The 25687-nt window shown below is 44.8% G+C and overlaps 1 protein-coding gene across 1 annotated transcript in view; it reads right to left on the bottom strand.

The window, feature by feature from the left end:
* The window catches only part of R3HDML (R3H domain containing like), a 44320-nt gene extending 21542 nt beyond the window's left edge, over positions 1-22778 (bottom strand). Inside the window, exons 1-2 of the mRNA XM_072111041.1 lie at positions 22716-22778; positions 12949-13029 (exon numbers count right to left, since the gene is read on the bottom strand). The gene's annotated coding sequence lies outside the window, so the exon portion shown is untranslated. The remainder of the gene's footprint in view (positions 1-12948; positions 13030-22715) is intronic.
* Between the last annotated feature and the right edge of the window lie 2909 nt (positions 22779-25687).

Genomic DNA, 25687 nt, shown 5'->3' with positions numbered 1-25687 from the left:
CTACACCCCTGCCGCTGGCAGGGACAGCGTTAATGTTGATCCAGATGTTCTACTTTGCTCAGAGCCAGGGATTTTGACTGTAAAGTGAGCTGCTGCAGATTTCCAGTACATTGTTATTTGGTGCATGCTGAAGGTCCACCTAATCAGCCTTCTCCCAGTCACTCCGAATTCCAAGAACTGGTAGACTTTGTGTTTCCGCCAGGTGTAATATCCTGCAGTGCAGCAGTCCAGACCGGAATGTCTGCCAAAGCACACAGCATCTGTATAGAGGTAGAAGCACTGACAGCCAAAAAGTGACTTCAATAAAATATGATTATTCGAGAGATACAACAAAAGGGAAACCATAAAAACAAACACATAAAGACCTGACCCAGACGGGCACACAGCACCAGGCAGGAGCGTCATTCTACTTGAAGTGACTGCTTTTTTTGGGTCTATGACAGGTTCCCAAATATTTCATTTAAAAGTATTAATAACAATAACATGAAGTTAAATACAGGCGGTCCCCTACTTAAGAACACTGGACTTACATACGACCCCTAGTTACAAACGGGCCACTGGATATTGGTAATTTATTGTACTTTAGTCCTAGGCTACAATGATCAGCTGTAACAGTTATCACAGGTGTCTGTAATGAAGCTTTAGTGTTAATCCTGGTTCTTATGACAATCCAACATTTTTAAAATCCAATTGTCCCAGAGACCAAAAAAGTTCAGGCTGGAATTACAATGATAAAATATACAGTTCCGACTTGCATACAAACTCAACTTAAGAACAAACCTACAGACCCTATCTTGTATGTAACCCGGGGACTGCCTGTATGTGTTATTTAGATGCAGCAGAACTCAGCTTACTTCTGCAAATCAGACAATGGACTGTGACTTATAGAGGACTTGAAACATTTCTGTGATAAATAATGATACAAGAGCAAATATAGATAGGGTAACATCATAGGATGAGGTTGCATTATATGCCTGTAACCTATAATATAGAGAGGGCGTCCCATCACAATTCCTTCATGGGAAGAAGCAACCTATTCTAGACAACAATAAAAAGGAGCTCCAAATGTAACACCAAGAAGGAGCCCCATTTTGGGTCATTCTCTTGTATGTAGGTTTCTAAAAAAATAAATATAATTTTAATAAAAACGTAAGCTCTCTGTGTTCTAAAAATATATAACATTACTCTTAAACCAAACCATTTCCATACTCCTCAGACTCCACCATATGTGTGGCTAACAGTTTTGAATGAATGATCAGAACTCATTTTATACACTATTCTAAAACAAACCCATGAAATCCTCACTTTCTGTCTAGACACACTCAACATTCAAACCTCTAATGGACTTTGAGGGTGCAAAAATTTACACTGGGACGTGGTGGATAAAACCACATAGACCCATCCCAAACCACCACCTTAGCTGTGGCTGTACAAACGTCATCTAAATCCAATACAAGTTACCACTTGAATGCAGATTCATTGAAAGGTGTTTGGAGAAGTTGGCCCGGGGACATCATTGCTTGTGGCTGAAGAACTACATATTGCCAATTAGTCATGAAGTCTTTTACCAGGTATAAATTACACTCCACTGTAAATGTCTAAAAATAACTACATGGCATGTCTTTCTGGTCTTGAAGGCCAAGATTCCATTTTCTAAGTCCTATGTTTACAGGATTTGTGGTTGTGTTACAGTAAAGTCTCAGGTCAACCATCAAAGACCTCAACTGCATTCACAACTGCCATTTTATTGTAGACGAGAATATATTTATTGCATGTAAACGTCTCACCTCATATAAAATAACCTTTATTGAGGTCTCTGTTGGATATTTTTGCAGTTTTATAGCCACATTGAGAATTTCTGTAGATGGGTTAGTAGGAGGCCAAATAAAAGGAATTCTGGAAGCGGAACCACAAATATGAAATCAGACTACATTAAAGAGGAATTTGGGCTATTATTGTTTCGTTTTTATTATTAGACTACAATGTATAACTGATGTCCAGTTAGTAAGCATATCCTATGAATTGCCTTAGTTTTCTAGTTTTTACTACCTTAAATCTGCTTTTAATACATCCCAATTATGTAGAATAATATATCCCACTGTGGATTAGGGAACAGCAGACACTCTCTATCAGCTCCATAAAGATGAATGGTGCAGAACAGACATGCGCGGCCTTCTGCTCCGCGAGTGATGAGGGGTTCGACAGAGTTACCTTGGACCCCATCAAACCCCTGTTCTTGTGATCTGAGACCCCCATTGATCAGCAAGTTAGGCCCTATTGTGGGTATAGGGCCTAACTTGTTTCCTGGGAAAACCCCTTTGAAGCAGAAGACTCCTCTCCAAGTTTGTCTGTGTGAATCTCCCCTCAGATTGTCATCAGCTACATAAATTCATGAGGGGAGATGGAATAAATCATTGTGGTTATTTCAATCTTCTTTCTTTAAAATAACTGTGAGGAGAGAGGTGGGAAACACAAGGAGAGGGGCCTGCACAGGAGGCATCTTTGCCCCAGGCAGTAGAATGACTGTTCACTGCTGCATTAAGCTCCTAACCCTGGATCCTGCCTAAAGATAAATGTGCCCCAAACTCTAGAATTGAGCAGTGACAGCTTAGCGGGTCAGTGTGGGTTGCTCCCATCCTAAAACCTGTGCACTAGCTATAGCCTGCGCACATTCAGGCCTGGTAGGGCCTGGTGTAGAATTGCTAATGGACGCTGATGCCCATGCAAAACCCCTGCCGATGCAAGGCAGTGGGGTTGTTGCGAATACGTCCCACCATGTAGCTTGCAGCCTGTGTAGGGTCTGATGAACCCCACAGCAGGTCACTACATAACACAGGGGAACACTGCAGCGGTAGAGTCTGCCTGGTAAGGCAGGAGTTAATTGTTTTATGTGATGCAATTCCATCAACCAATCACATGTGTTATACCTTGTATCTGTAAGCTGGGATGCAATTGGAGGAGTAACCACCACCTGACCAATGGGAGTAATAAAACCCCTGGTCAGGAAAGTTCTAGAGTTCAGAAGAAGCCAGAGTTAGTGGATTAGAGACTCAGAAGAGTCCTGTACAGCTAAGCAAGCCAGTATACCAGACCAGAGCAGGAGAGCTCAGCTCCCTGCCTGAGTAGAGTGAAGAGTTAGTCAGTGAGAGGAAAGGGGTATCATCCTACCTTCAAGGGTGATATCTGAAGCAACCCAGGACAAGCTGAAGCATCCTACTAGGACACAGCTACCTCCCAGCCTGCCCTTTGCATCCAGGCTGGTGATCTACTCCTGTGGCTCCCTCCAACTGCATCTCCAGCATTCTACCAGTTGTCAAGGCACGTTGCTACTGTTCCTGTCGGTTCCAATAAAGAACTGTAAGTTATTTTTGTTCAACGTCTGCCTCCGTCTGGTCCCTGCTACTATGGTTGTCATCATCACGGGCACCCTATCCACTACACAGGGACTCATACTCCAGACCCCAAAGGGTTGCCTCAGGGAGAACCGCTATAGCAGCCTCTCTCTCATCATTTCTTGCCAACACCACCCTGCTGGAGACCTGCCTGGCTGTAGGACAGCCCTCCGGTCCCCATACCAAGCACGGTGACAATAGCGTGCCTAGGCCGCAACCGCCAGCCACTCAGGTACTGTGGGCCCCAGCTGTCTCCAGGCCCCAAGAAAAGGCTAGGCCCCGGTGGGGGATGTTCCACCCATCATTTACATTAGGAGGTTAAAGCCTCCATATATGTCCGGCATGAAGGAAAGGCGGGGGAACATCATACACTGCTGCAGGGGTGCATTAAGACTGTCATGGGCCCTGTGCTGTATGAATATCAGTATCAGCAGGTGGTTTGGATGGTCATGGCCTTCCTAAAAGTCTTGGGCCCTGGGCTACCGCCAAAACCGTCTATATTATAATCCCCTACTGCACTGCCGGACCAGTGATTTGTATTTAAAGGGGCAACCAATACAATATATACAGTAAAGATAATATGCTATTGGATCAGTCAAAGCTTTCAATTTATTTTAACAAAAAACTTGGGGTCCCAAAAGAAAATCTGTAACAAGGCTTTCACATGCCATTTATCATTTTTCTTCCATGGAACTAAGGCTGTTACCTCAGCATCCCCTATAGATATTGCTGTGAATAATAGGTAATGACCTGGGCTACACTTGTGCCTTTGTCCGTTTATTTCACTGCTCCAGAGGTCTCACTGGTGCTTGTAATATTTGCAGAGGTTGATCCCGGGGCCGAGTCTTTCATTCCACAATTGAACTTTGAAGTCAACTTCAAAAGTAGAACATGGAGGGTAGAACCATCTGACATGGAGGTGAAAAATTGCTTTTCTTTAGGTTGACTTTTATTCCGATGGAGTCTTTCATCTATAGATGCTGTCACGCTACAGCATCCAGCCATAGTTTTACATTGAGAACACTGACAAACCCTGGAAGACTAATATTTTTAGCTACTAACGATGTATAGGATAATCTCTTGATTGTGCCACAAAACTGAAGGATTAGTAAGAGTGCAAAGCTGCCTTATAATATATCTATGAGAGGTGGATTGTCTCATACCAGGACCCCTGTGCAAATTATGTACCAGGGCCCCCCTTCCAAAATACACCATGTTGAAGCCTGTCTTTGTGTATAATTTGGTTATCATACACTTTTTTTTTCACTTTTTTGCCTGCCCCCATTCAAAAGCCATCAAGTTTTCATTTTTCAATTTACAGAACAATTTAATGAGGGATTGTTTTCTGCATAACTTCCTGGTATCAGCATTTAATATTTCATATAATGAACTTGGAAGCTGTAAAAAAAAATCAAATGCAGTAAATTTTACCAAAAAATACCCTTTATTAACACCACTTTATGGACTTTTTGTGAAATGTTTTATAACTTTCACTATGCTCTCCAAAGGATATCTCCCATTTATTATTTGGTCCAGTGGGATTACGAAGATACCAAATTTATATAGGTTTTATTATGTTTTAAGATATTTGAAGAAAATCTACCATGGAAATTAAGCATGATAAACCAGGGGCACTTACTCATAGAACGTAATTTGAAGTTTTATGTTAATGCCACCCCCACACCAATAGGGTCTAAATATTAAATGTGAGGTTACAAGAGTTGTGTAATACTGAGAGAGACAATGGGGGTCATTTATCTTATCTCTTCTTTTTTCTGTCTGCTTCTTTGGTAATCTATCAATCTCACTTTTTTCTTGTGTTAAATGGGTTTATATTTTCAGATTTCTTTTTGAGACATTTGTTACAAATGTTGCAAAAATGTTGCAAGCCATTTCTTTCCATTTTAAAAGTTTGTGCCAAAAAATGGTGCAAATATTAGACAGTTTGAAATGATAAATGTCATTGCGAGTACATCTGGAATAGAAGATAAATGTGTCTCACTGACGAAAAACAAACGCCCCGGGGGACATTTCATAATGTCCCCAAAAAGGCGCAAAAATTGCAATGGGCCAAAAAAATTTCTTGAAAAAACTGGAAGAAAAATAAAGATGAATGACCCCCAATGGCTAGCTAAATCATAATTTCCATGTTCTGAATAATAAAATAATAATCCAATGCCCTCCCCTGGATCCTGCACCATCTCACACCAGCTGGCTCTGCACTTGGATAAGAGATGGAATGTGGATTGTGTAATGGCTTTATGGCTACCGTGATGCTGTAAGGTCGTTCAGTGCAGATTGTAATAAAACGCTGGAAGGATTTTTAGTTAAACACATTTTGGGTCTCACAGTTTGTTTCTCTTGAAAACCAGGTATATTCAGCACTTGCTGTAAAAACGGAGAGCAGTATCACTGGACAATGAGAGCACAGTGCTAGTGCAACTAGTGTGCAAAGGAAAACAAATATGGGGGTGAAGGTTCATTTTGTGTAAGCAAAATGAGAGTAACAAGGGAACAGAGATATGGAACAGAAATGTGGAAACTGATTACATTGTCCAATTGTTTCATATATAATTTAAAGGAAATCTACCATCAAAATGAAGCATGGATAAACCATCGACACTTTCTCATAGATCCAGGCACTGTGACTGTGGTAAAACTTTTATTTGTTAATTATGGCCTCCTTCCTTCTAAAATGAACTTTGAAAATTATGCTAATGAGCCTGAAAGGCTACTGGAGATGTTTCCAGAGCTGCTCCATGCTGAAGATTCACTGGCTGCTACCCATGTCACACCCTGCCCTCTCCTCCTCCTTCTGCCTGATGTAATCTCATTGCAGCAAAGGAAGTTCTAGTTCAGAACGGGGAAGGGCTCCTTGCACACTGTCACAGCCTGTGAGTCTGCAGTGCATAGGTGCATCCAAGTGATCCTTTGCATCTAGACTTTGCCTACAGACGGCAAACTAGCTGCTTCACCTTGGAGTAGTCCCAATGGTGGCTAACCCAAGTGGGACAAGGAAAGAAAGAAGGTGGTAATACAGGCACACACACAAAATGTCACAACATATGTAGGACTAGATGTTTAAGGAAAAAGCATCAGTCTACAATCAGGACAAAACTGGTCACAATCTACAAAGTCATAAAGATCAATGAACAGGTAAAACCAGAACTAACAAGACAGGTAGCAAAACAGGTCACCGAAATCTAAAGAAATTCATATAAATGTAGGAACAAGTTAAAACCAGCAGAAACAAAACAGTTAATAACCTGGGCATAACTAAGAAAGACTGGGCCCCATAGCAAACTTTTGACTAAGTTAGTCCTACGTTGACTAATGTTAAAAAAAACGACACATTATAAAGGGGGGAAAAAAACCCTGCTTAATCTTGTAGAGTTCCATTGTGTCCCAAAACAGTAATATTCCCTCTAATATCCTCCATTTATAATGCTACCTTGTATCTTCAGCACAGTATAATGCTGCACTAGTCCCTACCATAGTACATTGGCTTCTATGCAGTAACATAATCTCCAACATAGTATAACAGTGTCCTACTGTTGGCAAGTGGTCCCAATATTATTCCCTTAGAACATAGTAAAATTAACTATGCTCCTAGGCTTGGTCAGTAGTAGATTATAAAATAGGCAGTTTGGGCAATAGCCCAGGGCCCAGGCCTACTCAAGAATTGTTATAATGAGAAGGGCCTTCATCCATGAAATCCTCGTACATCTGTTACTGCTCTCAATACACATGTGCACAAGAGTCATTTCGGGACCTTTGTAAGTCCTCCAAAGGTCCTGAAACTGCATATTGAAAGCAGGTGAAGTTAAGAAACTTGATTATTGTACCATATGTCAAAAGTGAATTCCAGACGTGTAGGGGTTAAAATATCCAAATAGCCCAGGGCGCATCCCGTTTTAACCCACCCCTGGGCCTGATCATAGTCATGATATGCAGGAACTAACAAAGCACTCCAAATCCTAATAAGCCTATTGTCAATATAATACTAAAGTTAAGAGTATCCATATTTTGCACTCCCCCCAGCCCAAGCTCCAAGTTCCGACCCTGCTCCCGCGGTCCCGGCTCCAATTCCCCCAACACAAGCTCCCGGCTCCGACCCTGCTCCCGCTGTCCCGGCTCCAATTCCCCCAACACAAGCTCCCGGCTCCGACCCCGCTCCCGCGGTACCGGCTCCACTCCCCCCAAACTAAGCTCCCGGCTTCGATCCCCCTCCCGCGGTCCCGGCTCTCAACCCCCCAAACCCTCGCTGCTGGGCTGCTGGCTCCTGGCTTTGACCCCCTGCTCCCGCGGTCCCGGCTCTCCCTCCCCAACCCTCGCTGCTGGGCTGCTGGATCCCGGCTACCTGCTCCGACCCCCCCCTTCCCCCGCTCCCGCGGTCCCGACTCCCCCAAACCTCGCTCCCGGCCTGAAATCGCCACCGCTGGACAAGGCAGCAAACTTACCAAGACCCCAAGACCATAAAAGAAAGGTAATGGTATTTTATCTTTGCATATATATATATATATATATATATATATATATATGTATGTGTGTATATATGTATGTGTGTGTGTATATATATGTATGTGTGTGTGTATATGTGTATATGCTTGTGTGTGTATATGCGTTTGTGTGTATAAATGTATATGCGTGTGTGTGTGTATATGTGTATATGTGTGTGTATAAATGTATATTTGTGTTTGTAGGTGTATATGCTTGTCTGTGTATATGTGTATATGCGTGCGTGTGTATATATGAATATGTGTGTGTATATATATATATATAATGTATATGTGTGTATATTTGCTATATGTATGTGCAGTGTGTGTATATGCTGTATCTTCTGTTTGTATATGTGTATATATGCTGTATGTATATGTTGTATTTGTAAAATTTATCAGGACTTCTATTTTGTACTACGTGGCGGCACGCTGTATGCATTTTATTCTACATGGGGGTACCCTGTATGCATTTTATTCTACATGGTGGCAGGCTGTATGCATTTTATACTACATGGCGGTACTCTGTATGCATTTTATACTACATGGTGGTACTCTGTATGCATTTTATACTACATGGCGGTACACTGTATGCATTTTATACTACATGGCGGTACGCTGTATGCATTTTATACTACTTGGTGGTACGCTGTATCTATCTTATTCTACATGGTGGCAGGCTGTATGCATTTTATTCTACATGGTGGTACGCTGTATGCATTTTATTCTACATGGCGTCACGCTGTATGCATTTTATACTACACAGTGGTACACTGTATGCAGTTTATGCTACATGGCGTCACGCTGTATGCATTTTATACTACATTGCGGTACTCTGTATCTATTCTATACTTCATGGCGGCACGCTGTATCTATCTTATACTACATGGCAGTATGCTGTATGCATTTTATACTACATGGCGGTACACTGTATGAATTTTATACTTTATGGCAGTAGTCTGTATGCATTTTATACTACATGGTGGTACACTGTATGCATTTTATATTACATGGCGGTACGCTGTATGCATTTTATACTACATGCCAGTACTCTGTATGCATTTTATACTAAATGGCAATATTCTGTATGCATTATATACTACATGGCGATATGCTGTATGCATTTTACACTACATGGCGGTACACTATATGCATTTTATACTACATGGTGGTACGCTGTATGCATTTTATACTACATGGTGGTACACTGTATGCAGCAGACAGGCTTGGTACACCCCTTATTGTAGCTCCAGGCAAAAATTTGGGGGTCTCTATGACTATTGGATTTTAAAAATGTTGGGTTGTCATAAGAACCAGGATTAACACTAAAACTTAATTACAGAAACCTTTGATAACTGTTATAGCTGTTTATTGTAGCCTAGGGCTAAAGTACAGTAAATTACCAAAATCCAGAAGTCCGTTTGTAAATAGGGGTCGTCTGTAACTCGGGTGTTCTTAAGTAGGGGACCGCCTGTATACACCACTACTGGCACCACCCTCCCCTAACAGTAAAATATTATAAATAGCAGCAATTATTGATTTAGAATTGGTAAACAGAGTGTTATACAGCGGTTCTTAATGTGCAGTGTTTTTCCATCTATGATTTTTTGGGTAATGGAAAATCTATCCTTCCGATCACATGAGGGAAATGTCTTACCCGTTCTCTTATTTACAATGACACAACTGCAATACAAGGAGAATTCCAGTATTCGTTGCGACCCTTTTTGAAGGTAACTTGGGTTTTATGCTATTCATATCTACGGAGGTTATGATGAAAGGGTCTGCTCACATTCTGTCAAGGAGTTAACAAATATTTCAGTAGATGCAGAATGCGTGAGAACAGGCGAATTACATGAAAGGGTGGACTTTCTTTTACATTAAAGAGCAGGGAAATATTTTTCCTGAAGTGTGAAAACCCTGTTATAGATATGTTATGCATATATTTACCATATGCCTCAAATCTGGGTCACTGAATCTAATGTTGGGATATTATTACTATACTATATAGAAAGTAGACACTGGGGCAGATTTACTTACCCAGTCCTGTCGCGATTCAGCGGCGCGTTCTCAGTGGAGGATTTGGGTTTTCCGGCGATTCACTAAGGTAGTGCACCCGATGTCCACTAGGTGTCGCTGCTGCGCTGAATTCCGTCGGAGTTCACTGAAGTTCAATCCGTCAGGTTTTCTTGCAGGCACGCCCACCGATTTCCGTTGCGTGCATGCCGGCGCCAGTGCGCCACAATCCCATCGCGTGCGTCAAAAACCTGGGGCACTTGAGGGAAAATCGTCGCAAATCTGTCACCAGATTTTACCCCTTTAAATTACCAGCCGCCTCAGGTAGGGTATTAAGTGTCTTTCTAGAATTCTCTCTTTTATGTTATATCTTACCCATTTACCCATAAAATAATCTCCAAAATCATGTGAAAATGGGCAGAGGCTGCAGGGGGAGTGTCACTTCATTCAAAATTGTGGTTCTGTGAGAACTGGAGATAAAGGCAGTTAAAGACATAGGGGCTTATTTACCATAAAGGTCCGCGGATCGCATTTCTGTTGGACTGTTCATGGTATTGGGGATTTGCGCCGCTGGGACAGGTATTTAGAAGGGGATTGTGTCTTTCGCGATGGAATTTTCGGCTTTTATGCTACATAAATCGGAGGGGTGGCGGGCCCTCGGACGATCTGACTGATTCGGACTGAGCGCGGAATTTAAGATTAAAATTGTGTCGCAAACAACGCACCTACATACACCGGGAAGAAGATGGTGGACTCTGTCGGACCTGAGCGGGGAAGGGACACATGCAGGATATCGGGCTCACATCTTAGTGAATCGCGGCACAGTGCATTATCGTCGGACAATGCACTTTTGGGAACTTCACAGGGTGGGTATGTAAATGTGTCCCATAATTGGAAATGCGAGCTGCAGAGAAAAGTCCAGTTCTCACCAATTTCATTAACTACCTGTATCTATGGATCTGTAAATCAAAAAAACCATAATCCCAATGCAATGAGATTCTTATTTTTAACATGACACTGATGCTTCTAAGTATGATAGAACCAAAGACAGCAGCACCTATACTCTCCAGAGTTTTTGCTTAAAGTAGAACTAATGCTTTTAAAGGGAACCTGTCACCAGGAGACCCATTTTTAGCACTCCCCCAGTCCCCACAGAGCATAGTACATCACTGCCAAAGTGATGTACATGGAGTAGCTTTTCCCCAAGGGTGGGGGGACTACTCCTTACCAGCCCCTCCCTTTTGGCAATTGCCTAGTCACACAGCAGATGCTAATGAAAGGTACAATATAACATATCTTTTTTTCTGTAAAAACCTATTTTTTATACAAAAACTTTGGCAGTGTATGTACTATGCTCTGTGGGGACCGGGGGAGTGCTAAAAATGGGTCTCCTGGTGACAGGTTCCCTTTAAACAAGCTTTGAATAAATTTGAAAAATTGTGGGCTTCCTGGCTTGACAAGCCGGGCCTGATCTCTGCGGTATTACTATGGGATAAGCTTTTTGAAGGCTTAGGGCAATATCCCAGGATGACCCGAGAGTACTTATATTTCATGGCGCCATTGTATACAGAGTTTCTTTCTTTTCACTTATGTTATTGGTACCACTTCTCCCCATGCAGAGAAGAGTCATATTTTGACTAAAACAGATGCTGCAGGAGGAGTCAAATTTCTTTTATTTTTCTTAAATTTTTCAAAAAATTTCTGCTCATTTCCACATAACTTTGGAGGCAATATTTGTAAGCAAAATAACATGGTGTAACATAGAAGAGATAATTCTATAAAGGGGAATTCACACCCATCATGAGGGTGCCAGTAGTTTAACCCCTTAAGGACCAGGCATTTTAATTTTTTGCATTTTCATTTTTCACTCCCTACCCCGGTCCTGTACTAAATTTTAGTAATACATAACACCAGTATCTTTAAGATAGGGGAGAATCATCAATCTGCCTAGGCCAGAATTCTTGAGTGATCTCTGCCTGAAAGGGTTTTATACTATTTTTAGCTGTTTTTGGCATGGCCTTGAGTGAAAGGGTCACGGTCTTATCTGAGCACCAGAAAATTCAGACATAAACGAAACTACTCAAGATACATCATCCAGCATGATTTATCTGGTGCAGAATAAGACTGTGCCACATTATTATGCCACATATCTCCACTTGGGGATGCCTAAATTATTATGTGGAGCAACATAGATTACTATTCATTAAAGGGAATCTCAATTTATTGGGGGGGGGGGCAGTCGGGATTTACCAAGACTGGTGTTTTAAATGCCAGTCTCAAACTTTCCCCAGCAACCATATTTGCTAAGAGGCTCTGGTCTCTTAGTAAATATGGGCGCAAACTCTTCCAGTTTGGAACTATGACCACGTCTGAGTTTTTTTTCCATATTAAATCTGGAGGTCAGGGCATTTACGCCCCTGCCTGCCCTCTGTCCACCCTGCTCCAACATGGGTCAGAGAAGCCTGAAAACTGGAGAGATTAATGTGGCTTCTCCATCAGAGACATTATTTCTTCAATGGTCAAATAAGCATTCAATACCAAAGGAAGACAAGTCTGCAAATATATCAATCCATGCTTATCAGTTGATCAGCAACTATCGGCAAAGCAAGGTAAAGAGGGTAATGTATTATGAGAAAATATAGTTCCACCATTTTCTCAGATTTTAGTATAACTAGTCTCTCGGTGTCAGCTAAATTCTGTCACTTTATTAAGATAAATGGCATTTTTAAAGACTTGGGAGTATATTGTGAACTTCACAGGAAAACCCCCTTAACAGAGGCCACAGAATAAGAGAACTTTTCAGAATTAGAACGTGGATTTAGAGTAACAAAAAAATGCCTTAGGCATCCATCTGTCAGCAGAGTCTGCAAGATGCTAATTGTGCATCACATTTGACAAACATCTGAGAAAGAGGAGGACTTCTGTGAGCCGAGCAGAGCAAACACCTGACATCTGCAGCCGCCGCTCCGCTTGGGTACAGTACCTCTTTACAGCGCTAGCCTTCTCTTTGTGGTGTAATGGAACATTTTTCAAGTCAATGTGCTTACTTTGTTTTTCCAGAAGCGGGGAATTCAGTCATCTTGTTCTCTATCTTCAAACAAGCAGTCCGTTTAGTCTGAATAAAACAGCTTTGTCATGGAAAAAGATGTGCAGAGAAGCATTACACTGTCATAAAATGGTCAGAATATGCTATCTTAGCAAATTTTACATACCAGCCATACACATAAACCTTGTAAAAGATGAACTGCATCAAGTTACTAAAACTAATCAGAACTAATGTACTAAGGGATGATCTATTTTATAAAGCTACTAAACTATAGAGTAGCTAGAAAGAGTTTGTTTCTCTGGAGGACCTGACATATCCATACATTTCAGAAACAGCCTTTTGATATTAATGGCCAACATGCAATGCCCTTTTCTTCTGTTGGTACTGAAGGGTATTTGAAAGCTTACTGATAGATTCCCCGCTGAGCCATTGTAACACAGATTCACAAGCAAAAAAATATTTTTTTTGCTCATTATGGCTGATAACATCAATGAGGCAGCAAATTTTATTAAAAGTACATTGTGAAGACAGTTTAGTACTCTGAATGCCAATAAATTATTATTTGTGTAAAATTTCGGGTCCCACAGCAATATTAATGTACTGTGTATATACCCTTAATTGTTATATATTTAATAAAGAAGGGGACTGCCTACCAAGGTGAGAGAGCAGAAAAGGATTATGGGAAGAAGAAGAGAGGAGATAAGAGTCAGTAAGAGTTAGTAGTGAGAAGAAGTCAGTATTGAGCAGACTCAGGAGTGAGCAGAATGAGGGAGTCAATCAAAGTGTGTAGACTGAAGGAGTTGGAAGCAGCATGACCACGAGATGACAGGTAGCAGCATACCTCCCAACTTTTGGCCGAGAGAAAGAGGGACAAAAACCCCTCCCCCTTTTTCTAAACCATGCCCATCGTCCCACCCATAAGAATAATATAATATTGACCTTGATGGTCCCCACATGCTTAAATGCCCCTTTCTTTGCCCCCCCCCCAATAACCTGTATAACTGCACCCAATGCAACTCTGCAACATATAAAACTCGTTAATTTTATCCTCCCTTTAATCCTTCCCCTACCCCTCTTCACATGGTGTGGTCCATGTTCTCTATCCTCCTCATTCTGTGGCTCCCTGTCCTCTATCCTCCTCCTGTAGCTCCTGTCCTCTATCCTCCTCCTGTATCACCTGTTCTCCATCCTCCTCCTTTAGCTCATGTCCTCCATCCTTCTCCTGTGGCCTCCAGTACTCCTCCTGTGGCCTCCTGTCCTCTTCCGGTGGCCTCCTGTCCTCCATCATCCTCCTGTGGCCTCATGTCCTCAATCATCCTCCTGTGTGCTCCAGCATCCTCCTCCTGTGCCTTCCAGCATCCTCCTCCTGTGCCCTCCAGCAGCCTCCTCCTGTGTCCTCCAGCAGCCTCCTCCTGTGTCCTCCAGCAGCCTCCTCCTGTCTCCTCCAGCATCCTCCTCCTGTGGCCTCATGTCCTCCATCCTCCTCCTGTGGCATCATGTCCTCCATCCTCCTCCTGTGGCCCCTGTCCTCCAGTCTCCTCTTCCTGTCCCCCAGCCTGCTCCAGCCTCCTCCTGTCCTGCAGCCTCCTTCTCCTCCAGTCCTCCAGCCTCTATACTCCTCCTGTCCTCCAGCATCCTCCTCCTGTCCCCCAGCCTGCTCCAGCCTCCTCCTGTCCTGCAGCCTCCTTCTCCTCCTGTCCCCCAGCCTCCTCCTCCTCCAGCATCCTCCTACTGTCCCCAGCCTCCTCCTCCTGTCGCTCAACCTCCTGCTCCTGTCCTCCAGCCTACCTGTCCTCTATCCTCTTCCTGTGTCCTCCAGCATTCTCCTCCTGTCCTCTATCCTCCTCCTGTGTCCTCCAGCCTTCTCTTCCTGTCCTCCATCCTCCTTTTGTGTCCTCCAGCCTCCTCTTTTTGTTCCCAGTTCCCCCTGTCCTCTAGCCTCCTCCTGTGTCCTCCAGCAGCCTCCTCCTGTGTCTTCCAGCAGCCTAGTCCTGGGGGACAGAAGCCTCAGCATCCTGTCCCCCAGCAGCCTAGTCCTGTCCCCCAGCAGTCTAGTTTTGTCCCCCAGCAGCCTCCTCCTGTCCCCCAGCAGCCTAGTCCTGTCCCCCAGCATTCTAGTTTTGTCCCCCAGCAGCCTCCTTCTGTCCCCCGACAGCCTCCTCCTGTCCCCCTGCAGCCTCAGCATCCTGTCCCCCAGCAGTTTCCTCCTGTCCCCCAACAGCCTCCTCCTGTCCCCAGCATCCTTCTTCTGTCCCCCAGCAGCCTAGTCCAGCAGCAAACATCATGTGAGGAGGTAGCAGGGGCTGATCCTGCCTCCTCCTGGCTCCGATGCTTCAGCTACTCTTCAGCTCTTATCTATGGGATCAGGAGGATCGGGATAAACCGGCGGAGAGGGGGGTACCTGTGACATTATCCCAGCCGCCCGTGACGACGGGACAGAACCCAAAAAACGGGACGGTCACGTTGAAATCGGGACGGTTGTTAGGTATGGGTAGCAGAGCCTGAAGCTCAGAGGAGCTAAGCTGAAATAGAAGCAGAGTGAATCAGCACAGCAAGCAGGGGTTGTCCTGTGAGGAGCAAAGTGCAGTGCAGCTGATGAGCAATTGACGAGCACGTTGAGAATCACATTGAGGAGGATAGCTCACCAACGTGACCGGTATCCATACAGTTCATGTTCAAATGCAATTGTGCGAGTTGTTTATTTGGCGCTGTCATTACTACAATGCAAGTGTTATACACCTCCTCCTCCATTCATCCCCTGGGAGCCAGCCATAGTCCGGAAGGGTTCATAACATCATGCTGACCCACAACAGCTATCTCCCAGGGCCCAAGTCAGCGAATATTATCCAGACTGTGGTCACGAACATCTCCTACAAGTCCTTTCCTTCCCTCTTTTCAGGGAGCATAGTGGCAGCCCCTGGTTCCCCCCCTCACCGTCGGCCTAAAAGGATGGGGTGCGACATATGCATGACATGTATCAGGGCACAGACATATGGTGCAACATTGGTGATCAATTTTAACCCAAATATGATATTTAAGGCATGTCCCATTTTACCCAGAGAACATCAGTTGATTTTTGAGGTATCAGCAATGGGATCCCCTTTTTTACACTCTCAACCACACAGGTCAGTGTCACCATATACAAAAGTGTTCAGGAGTGCATTGAGAGTAAAGCCCCTTACACAAAACCATTTATAGCGGTCGTATACTAGCCGTACCAATGGCAGCTAGCACACTGCTGCCATAGAAGTGCATTGTGCACAATGACCCACAGGGGGTCATTTACTAATGGCCCGATTCGCATTTTCCCGACGTGTTACCCGAATATTTCCGATTTGCGCCAATTGTACCTGAATTGCCCCGGGATTTTGGCGCACGCGATCGTATTGTGGCGCATCGGGGCTGGCATGCACGCGACGGAAACCGGGGGCGTGGCCGAACGAAAACCCGATGGATTCGGAAAAACCGCCGCATTTAAGAAAAAAAATGTGTAGCGAAAATTACACTTACCTTCACCAGGTATAGGCCAGTGAATTTCAGGGCATTCCAGCGCGCCTCCGGGGAACTTCAGCGCAGCAGCGCCACCTGGTGGACGGCGGAGGAACTGCCTTCGTGAATCCCGGCCGGATTGTGGTGCAGACAGGACTGGCACAAATCAGTAATAAAATTGGTGCAAACTCTGACTAAGCAGTAACACACCCCTTTAGGGGCACATTTTTTCTGTCTTGTCAGACACAGTGCAGCCGTCACACAAGCAGTTTGCTAATTTTTTTCAGTGCAAATTCAGACAGAAAACTGGTGCAAACATTCAAATAATTTGGGGCCAATGTGTTTCTCATTTATAGAAAATAGAAAGAAATGGAATTGAGGTTACCCTTCTAACTCCTAGATTTATACTCTAGACTAATAGTTCAGCCAGAGCATCCAGGCCTTTTTGATCAACTCATCCTTTACCCTGACTATGCTGTAAAGTCCGCTACTAACCATCATCTACATAAACTAGGACTTAACAAGAGCAATGTGAACAGTAGACTTCTTCCTAGATGTAGCTATGGCAGCTTTCGGTGGCAAAAAGGGAAAGGCAGCCAATTCTTTGTAAACATAGAACTTTTTTTATTCTGCACTAGTTCTATGCCATATATTCATTGATACTTTTACCCCTTCCTTGTTTTAGTGGTGTGCCAGGTTTATATAGTCCTATTGAGCTGCATTGACAGCTGGTGCATTCATGTGCAATACCCCTGCCAATGTATAGGCAGACTGGTAGTTGCGAAAAGCACCCTCCTCAGGTCATGAGATTGATCACCTCTCTAGGAAGGTTCTGAAATCTGTGTATGATGTAGTTGCAGCTGTAGATACTTCCTGGAAAGGCAACAGCTATGTTGGCGTAAGTAATTAGCCAATGATCTGGCTGTATTTTTAGCATGTGATTGGAGAGGTGCTACCACCTGACCAGGGGGAGTATAAAAACCTCTGCTCAGTGGGAGCACATGGTCTTGGTTCAGACTTCAGACTGCAGAGTCAGAGTGAAGAGAGAGACACTGGGGCACATTTACTTACCCGGCCCATTCGCGATCCAGCGGCGCGTTCTCTGCACAGGATTCGGGTCCGGCTGGGATTTAAGATGGTAGTTCCTCCGCCATCCACCAGGTGGCGCTGCAGCGCCGAAAATAATCTTAACGCCCCGGAATGCACCATCCCATAGAAGGTGAAGGTGAGCGCTCCCCAAGCGACACATTTTCGGTTTTTAAATGCGGCGGTTTTTCCGAATACGTCGGGTTTTCGTTCGGCCACGCCCCCCCCCGATTTCTGTCGCGCGCATGCCGGCCCCGATGCGCCACAATCCGATCGCGTGCGCCAAAAACCCGGGGAAATTCATGTACGAGCGGCGCAAATCGGAAATATTCGGGTAACACGTCGGGAAAACGCGAATCGGGCCCTTAGTAAATGACCCCCACTGTGTGCAGCACACCTTCAGTGCTTCCACAGATACTAATCCCAGGAACTGATAGTGCTTCAGGCCTAACAAGTCAGGAGACCACTCCAAGTCCATGACCACTCCAGTAACCAGAATCTGCTGTTTAACCGTTTTTGGGCCATTTCCTGCTGTTCAATAAAGAACCATAAGTTGATTTGCACAACGTTGCCTCAGTCTGATCCCTGGATACGGCTGCTTACCACCACGGGCTCCCTCATCCATTACCCAGGGACTCATCCTACAGACAAGCAGTGGTTGCCCTAGGGAGAAACCCTGCATCAGCCTCTCCCTCCTTATTTCTTGCACACACCACCTGCTGGAGACCTGCCAGGCTGTAGGATAGCCCTTCGGTCCCCATACCAAGCACCATGACAACAGCGTGCCCTAGGCTGCAATAGCCAGTCACTCCAGTATTCTGGGCCCCGGCTGCCTCAAAGCCCACAAGAAAAGGCTAGGCCCCGATGGGGGATGTTGAAAGTGGTGTCACAAACAGGATATTTACTTCTGTGCCTTGTACTGGCACTTTGAAATGTCGCTTTAAAAGACTATGCTGCTTAACCCTGCTGCCATCCAGGTTAAGGCCCAAGTGATTGTAATTTAATACAAAGACTATCTATTATTTTCTCGCCACGTGCTGTAGAGCGCTGCTTCAGCACCCACGAGGTTAAACCCTGCAGAGAAATTTCTCTCCTGCAGAGAAAGGCTACATATGACGCTACCCCACTGAAAGCGTTAACACAAGACCGTCTGGCACAGCAAGAAATTCCAACCCGCCAAAATCCTCACTGGCGGGAAATCTAGGTTGTTTGTTAAGCTCCAAAGTACCTTGGAGGAGGAGCTGGAGTGACTGCGGCAAGGAAGAGGGTTAGTCGGCCATCTTGGATCTTGGCGCAGGCCTTGACCGAGCCTACTGACCGTGTGCACACCGACGCAGTGACAGGTCAGCTCTGGTGCATGATGATCTCCTTTCCAGATGTCCTGCCATAGGAAAGGAGCATTGCTGAATCCTTCTGAGCACCTTCTGCCTGCTGGACATCTGGAAAGAAGATCATCATGCACCAGAGCTGACCTGTCATAGTGGCTGATCCTGAGCGAGAACCGCTGGGGAAGTTAAAGGGGGGTAGAGATTGTTTCCAAGCTAGGTGTGTAATGGCTCAGCTCCCAGGGAATAGTGACTGTGCCTTAAAAGGACCACTTCCCTTTTATCTGCCATCGCCCATAGAAAGAGACTTTGTTAAGCCTCCTAGCCCCTCAGATTTAGGACACCAGCCTGACTATGTCAGATCAGGAAGAGGACACTGTGGTGGAGTGACTCCTATCACCGGGGCCCTCTTCAGGGCATCATATCCTGCCAACCACTCCAGATAGCCCATCTCGCACTACACCCAGTGCCGCCACGGTTATGCCCCTGACTATGCCCTACTATCTTGGGGCCTCCTAGTTTCCCCACTATGAAGTAAGGTTACATACTCTCTCCGAATTTAGAGCCAAAATGCTAGCTACCTTCACTCTGTCCATCAGCTCACGGAAGAACGGAAAGTGGGCATTCTAAGTCTTGGCCCCAAGCAGAATGGCGGGAATGCCCAAATCCTCAATAGACTGCGCACCACGTTTGAAAAGTGTACTGCGTCTGAGCTGAAGCAGAAGTTCTTTGGGAAAATACAGAAGCCCCAAAATTTTCTTATAGACTTTGGCCTTTTCCTACAGGAGACGTGGAAGGCTATCATCCGCCTTGACCCTAAGGAGGCTAAAATTCTGACCAAACCCTGCAGGAACAATTTATTAATGGTTTTCTGGATAAGCATGATACATGCCAGTTAAAAATGCTGTCTCTTCAGCACTCCCAGGGTTCTTTTCTTGAGTTCAAGGAGACCGACATCTTGTGACAACGTCTACCTGCTGAACCTCAGGAGGAGTCTGAGCCTGTGGATCTGGAAAATCCAAAAGCTCTAGCTTTTTTTCCAGCGCAACTGGCAACAGCGTCCGAGGAAGTCGCTGTCCTGGCAGACAAGATGAGCAAAATACTCGAGCGACTGGCGCAGTTGGAAGTTTCCCCCATTAAGGAGGAAAAAAGACCATTACAGCCAGCAGCTCCTCGTGACTCCCGGGCCAAACAGCATCCGACTAGGGCAAAATCCCTGAACACCTGGAGTCAAAGAGAACCATGACTGCCGTAGAAGAAGAAAGATGGAACTCTTCGCTTCTGTGTTGACTACAGGAAGATCAACAATATCACCCACATGGACGCCTATCCGCTGCCTCGAATCGAGGAATCCCCGTAGCCTTAGGGTCTGCCTTCTTTTCCACCCTTGATGTTACCAGTGGCTACTGGCAAGTGGCCATGGCACTTGAAGATAGGGAAAACGGGGCCTTCACCACCCTAATGGGCCTGTTTGAGTTCAACAACATGCCCTTTGGCCTGTGCAATGCCCTGGGCACGTTCCTGTGCCTAATGGAGAGTTGTTTGGGACATCAAAACTTTGAGACCTACTATACTTGGACAATATCATCATCTACTCCAAGACCTATGAGGATCAACTCCAACATCTGGCTGAAGTCTTCCAAAACCTGACCCAGCATGGGCTGAAGGTTAAGCTGTTCAAGTGCCATCTGTTACAGTCTAGTGTAAAATACCTAGGACATGTGGTGAACGCTGATGGAATTGAGCAGCTGTCGACTGGCCTACCCAGTCTACCATCCAGGATGTCAAGAGCTTCCTGGGATTTGCCAGCTATTAACGGCGGTCTATCCCGAAGTTTGCCCAGCTGGCGGCACCCTTGCAAGAACTCCTAAGGGGACTTCCTAAAGACTGCTAGTGGTCCTGAGCACCCATCAACTGGACAACAGAATGAGAAGCTGCGTTCCAGATGCTGAAGCAAAGGCTGACTGAGACTCTATTAGGATATTCACATAATAATCTGCCCGTTATACTCTACACCGATGCCAGCAGAAAGGGCTTAGGGGCTGTACTATCCCAGCTTCAGAATGGAACGGAAATGGTCATTGCCTACACCAGCCGTTCCCCTGGTAGAACTGGAAAAGAATGACCAGAATTACAGCTTGTTCAAATTGGAGTTCCTGGCATTAGTCTGGGCTGTGACCGAAAAGTTCAAAGACTATCTGGCTGCTTCCTTCTTCAGCGTCTTCACAGACAACAACCCCTTGGCGCATCTGAACACTGCGCGACTTGGAGCACTGGAGCAGCGGTGGGCCTCCAGACTAGCCAACTTTAACTTCACCATCAAGTACCGGGCCGTCAAAATTAATGACAATGCTGATGCTCTGCTGCTTCTCCCTGATCAGTGGACTGGACCCTCCAGGGATGCTCAGTGGGAAGACGTTGAAATGCCTGCTTTTTATGCCTGCTTTGTGCGTCAAGATGCCCAGATAGTTTATTCCTTGGCCTCTGAAGCGACACCTGCTCCGTAACAAGAAAAGTGCGTGCCCTCGCAGAGAATGACCTCTGGTTGAGTCTTCAGCCGCACCATAGGAGAATAAGTCCTGCGCTTAGTTCGAATCAGGCACATAGTCCGACAGCCCCCCGATTTGTGTTGCATGTAAGCCGGCACTGATGCATCAAAATTTGATCGTGCACGTCAAAATCCCCAGTTAAATGCGGCGCAAATCGGAAATCGTCAGAATATCCAGTCCGCGGACCCTTAGTAAATGAGCCCCAGTGTGTGCCGCACACCTTCAGTGCTGCCACAGATACTTCAGAACTACTGCCTAACACTTGGGGCAAGTTAGGAGACTCTAGCCCAGAGCTGCATTTTCCACCACTTGGGCACAGATCCACCTCAACAATCCCAGCCTGTATCTACTATCAGGCCGTGTGCACCATTCCTGTGGACCACTCCAGCAACCCGAATCTGCTGTTTAACCATTTTTGGGCCGTTGCCTGCAGTTCAATAAAGAACCATAAGTTGATTTGCACATTTTTGTCTCCATCTGATCTCTGGATATGGCTGCTTACCACCACGGGCTCCCCCATCCATTACCCAGGGACTCATCCTACAGACACTCAGGGGTTGCCCAAGGGAGAAACCACTTCATCAACCTCTCCCTCCTTATTTCTTGCACACAACACCTGCTGGAGACCTGACAAGCTGTAGGATAGCCCTTCGGTCCTCAAATCAAGCACCTTGACAACGGCATGCCCTAGGCCAATAGCCAACCACTCTGGTATTTTGTGCCCCGGCTGCCTCCAGGCCCACAAGAAAAGGTTAGGCCCTGGTGGGGGATGTTGCACATGTCCTGAGCTTAGCCATTTATCACATTTTCAAGACAATCTCAAAAAGAAGACTGTCATATTATTATAGACTGATCTGGTGACAATCCCTGAAATGGGATGGGTCTTCATAGCAATTTATTTGCTTTTACATATGCATCCTACTCTAATGCTCAAATGCCACTGGCTAGTGGTTTGACCACTACTATTACAACACTTGAGTTACATATACTTGATATATATTGACTATACTTACTTCCCAGGGTTATGGATAAAGACCAGGAAGTTTAAGGGGTATTCCAGGAATAAGCATAATTCAGATACAAATGGGTACTCAAAATATAAGCTAATGTGTAATTAGTTGTTATTTAAAATTTTGCTCCCCTTAGCAGAAAATGCTGATGACACTGTGATGGAGAATTAAAATGCTACTGGCCCTTTAATCAGTCTGTTAATTTCCCCTGCGTGGTCCATTGCAGAGCATACACCGGACTGATGATGGCCGCTGGTCACATGTCCACATCACATGTCCTGCAGCTGCCTGGGCAGGTCATGTGATCACCGCTACGTTTGGCTGTAGTGGGTTGGTTGCAGTGCATCCAGTATGGACAGTGTTGTGGTGATGGCAGGTACACATCATTACTATGGTAACAGAGCAGGACAGCCTGTTACATCATCACTGGGAGCAGAGCATAAGAAGTAGGAGGAGTTACTGAGAACTAAAGGATCATGGAACTTGTAGTTTCCAGTGGCGGCCATCTTAGTGATAACTTCAGCCATAAATTTTGTAAATCATAAAATCAAACTATTTAAGCTCCATTTTGTGACTAATGACACTGAGTATTGTTGTATTCATTTATTTATATCATCATGGGATTTTGTGTCAGACGTTCATATTCCCAGAATACCCCTTTAAGGAAATCTACCATCACAATCCAGCATGATGAACCAGAGACACTTACTCATAGATCCAAGCACTGTGACTGTGGTAATATCTTTATATTTGTTATCTATGACCTCCTTCCTTCTAAAATCAACTTTTAAATTTATGCTAATAACAAAGGGTTCGGGATGGCCAACATGGCTGCATCTGTCTCACAAGCAAATCTTTAATAAATAGTGATCAATGCTGTGTCAGTGGACACAGGTAGCAATGTTACCACTGCCTGTGTCCTTCGTGCAACCTAGGTGCCGTCGCCGTCATCATTGCTAATGCGATGGTGTTGGGGTCATAAATAGGAGTGGACGCCGGCACCTGGCGTCTACAGTTAGGGCCAGAAATATTTGGACTGTGACACAATTTTCGCGAGTTGGGCTCTGCATGCCACCATTTTTTGGATTTGAAATGAAACCTCTACAACAAAATTCAAGTGCAGATTGTAACGTTTAATTTGAAGGGTTGAACAAAAATATCTGATAGAAAATGTAGGAATTGTACACATTTCTTTACAAACACTACACATTTTAGGAGCTCAAAAGTAACTGGACAAATAAACATAACCCAAACAAAATATTTTTATTTTGAATATTTTGTTGCAAATCCTTTGGAGGCAATCACTGCCTTAAAGGGAACCTGTCACCAGGAGACCTCGATTTTAGCCCTCCACACTTCCCCATAGAGCATTGCATGTACACTGCTAAACATCTTTTATCGCAAGATTCTAAAGATGTTTAGCAGTGTACATGCAATGCTCTATGGGGAAGTGGAGGGCTAAAATCGAGGTCTCCTGGTGACAGGTTCCCTTTAAGTCTGGAACCCATGGACATCACCAAACGCTGGGTTTCCTCCTTCTTAATGCTTTGCCAGGCCTTTACAGCCGCAGCCTTCAGGTCTTGCTTGTTTGTGGGTCTTTCCGTCTTAAGTCTGGATTTGAGCAAGTGAAATGCATGCTCAATTGGGTTAAGATCTGGTGATTGACTTGGCCATTGCAGAATGTTCCACTTTTTTTGCATTCATGAACTCCTGGGTAGCTTTGGCTGTATGCTTGGGGTCATTGTCCATCTGTACTATGAAGCGCCGTCCGATCAACTTTGCAGCATTTGGCTGAATCTGGGTTGAAAGTATATCCCGGTAAACTTCAGAATTCATCCAGCTACTCTTGTCTGCTGTTATGTCACCAATAAACACAAGTGACCCAGTGCCATTGAAAGCCATGCATGCCCATGCCATCACGTTGCCTCCACCATGTTTTACAGAGGATGTGGTGTGCCTTGGATCATGTGCCGTTCCCTTTCTTCTCCAAACTTTTTTCTTCCCATCATTCTGGTACAGGTTGATCTTTGTCTCATCTGTCCATAGAATACTTTTCCAGAACTGAGCTGGCTTCTTGAGGTGTTTTTCGGCAAATGTAACTCTGGCCTGTCTATTTTTGGAATTGAAGAATTGTTTGCATCTAGATGTGAACCCTTTGTATTTACTTTCATGGAGTCTTCTCTTTACTGTTGACTTAGAGACAGATACACCTACTTCACTGAGAGTGTTCTGGACTTCAGATGATGTTGTGAACGGGTTCTTCTTCACCAAAGAAAGTATGGGGTGATCATCCTCCACTGTTGTCATCCGTGGACGCCCAGGCCTTTTTAAGTTCCCAAGCTCACCATCCAATTCCTTTTTTCTCAGAATGTACCCGACTGTTGATTTTGCTACTCCAAGCATGTCTGCTATCTCTCTGATGGATTTTTTCTTTTTTTTCAGCCTCAGGATGTTCTGCTTCACCTCAATTGAGAGTTCCTTTGACCGCATGTTGTCTGGTCACAGCAACAGCTTCCAAATGCAAAACCACACACCTGGAATCAACCCCAGACCTTTTAACTACTTCATTGATTACAGGTTAACGAGGGAGACGCCTTCAGAGTTAATTGCAGCCATTAGATTCCATTGTCCAATTACTTTTGGTCCCTTGAAAAAGAGGAGGCTATGCATTACAGAGCTATGATTCCTAAACCCTTTCTCCGATTTTGATGTGGAAACTCTCATATTGCAGCTGGGAGTGTGCACTTTCAGCCCATATTATATATATAACTGTATTTCTGAACATGTTTTTGTAAACAGCTAAAATAACAAAACTCGTGTCACTGTCCAAATATTTCTGGCCCTAACTGTATACCTCTCGATGACCAGGTGTGGTCATCTAAGCAATGACAGCACAGCACACACGTAGGTAATAGATAACAGCAATAAGGAGCGTGCTTCAGGGTGCGCAATTAGGTTAGAAATTATTATTTTACTTTGACTACCTATCTACTGGGGCATGTGCTGAGGCTGCCTATTTACTGGGGGCATGCGCTGTGGTTACCTTTCTACTGGGTGGCATGTGCTGTGGCTACCTATCTACTGGGGGGGGGGCATGTTCTGTGGCTACCTATCTACTGGGTGGCATGTGCTGTGGCTACCTATCTACTGGGGGGGCATGTTCTGTGGCTACCTATCTACTGGGGGGGCATGTTCTGTGGCTACCTATCTACTGGGGGGCATGTGCATATTGTATGGTTCTCACAAAATTACATTTTTAAATATGTGTTGTTTATGGTTCT

The sequence above is a fragment of the Engystomops pustulosus genome, chromosome 6 (genome assembly GCF_040894005.1).
Source record: "Engystomops pustulosus chromosome 6, aEngPut4.maternal, whole genome shotgun sequence".
Classification (NCBI taxonomy): domain Eukaryota; kingdom Metazoa; phylum Chordata; class Amphibia; order Anura; family Leptodactylidae; genus Engystomops; species Engystomops pustulosus.
This window is presented reverse-complemented; position numbering and strand designations above follow the sequence as displayed.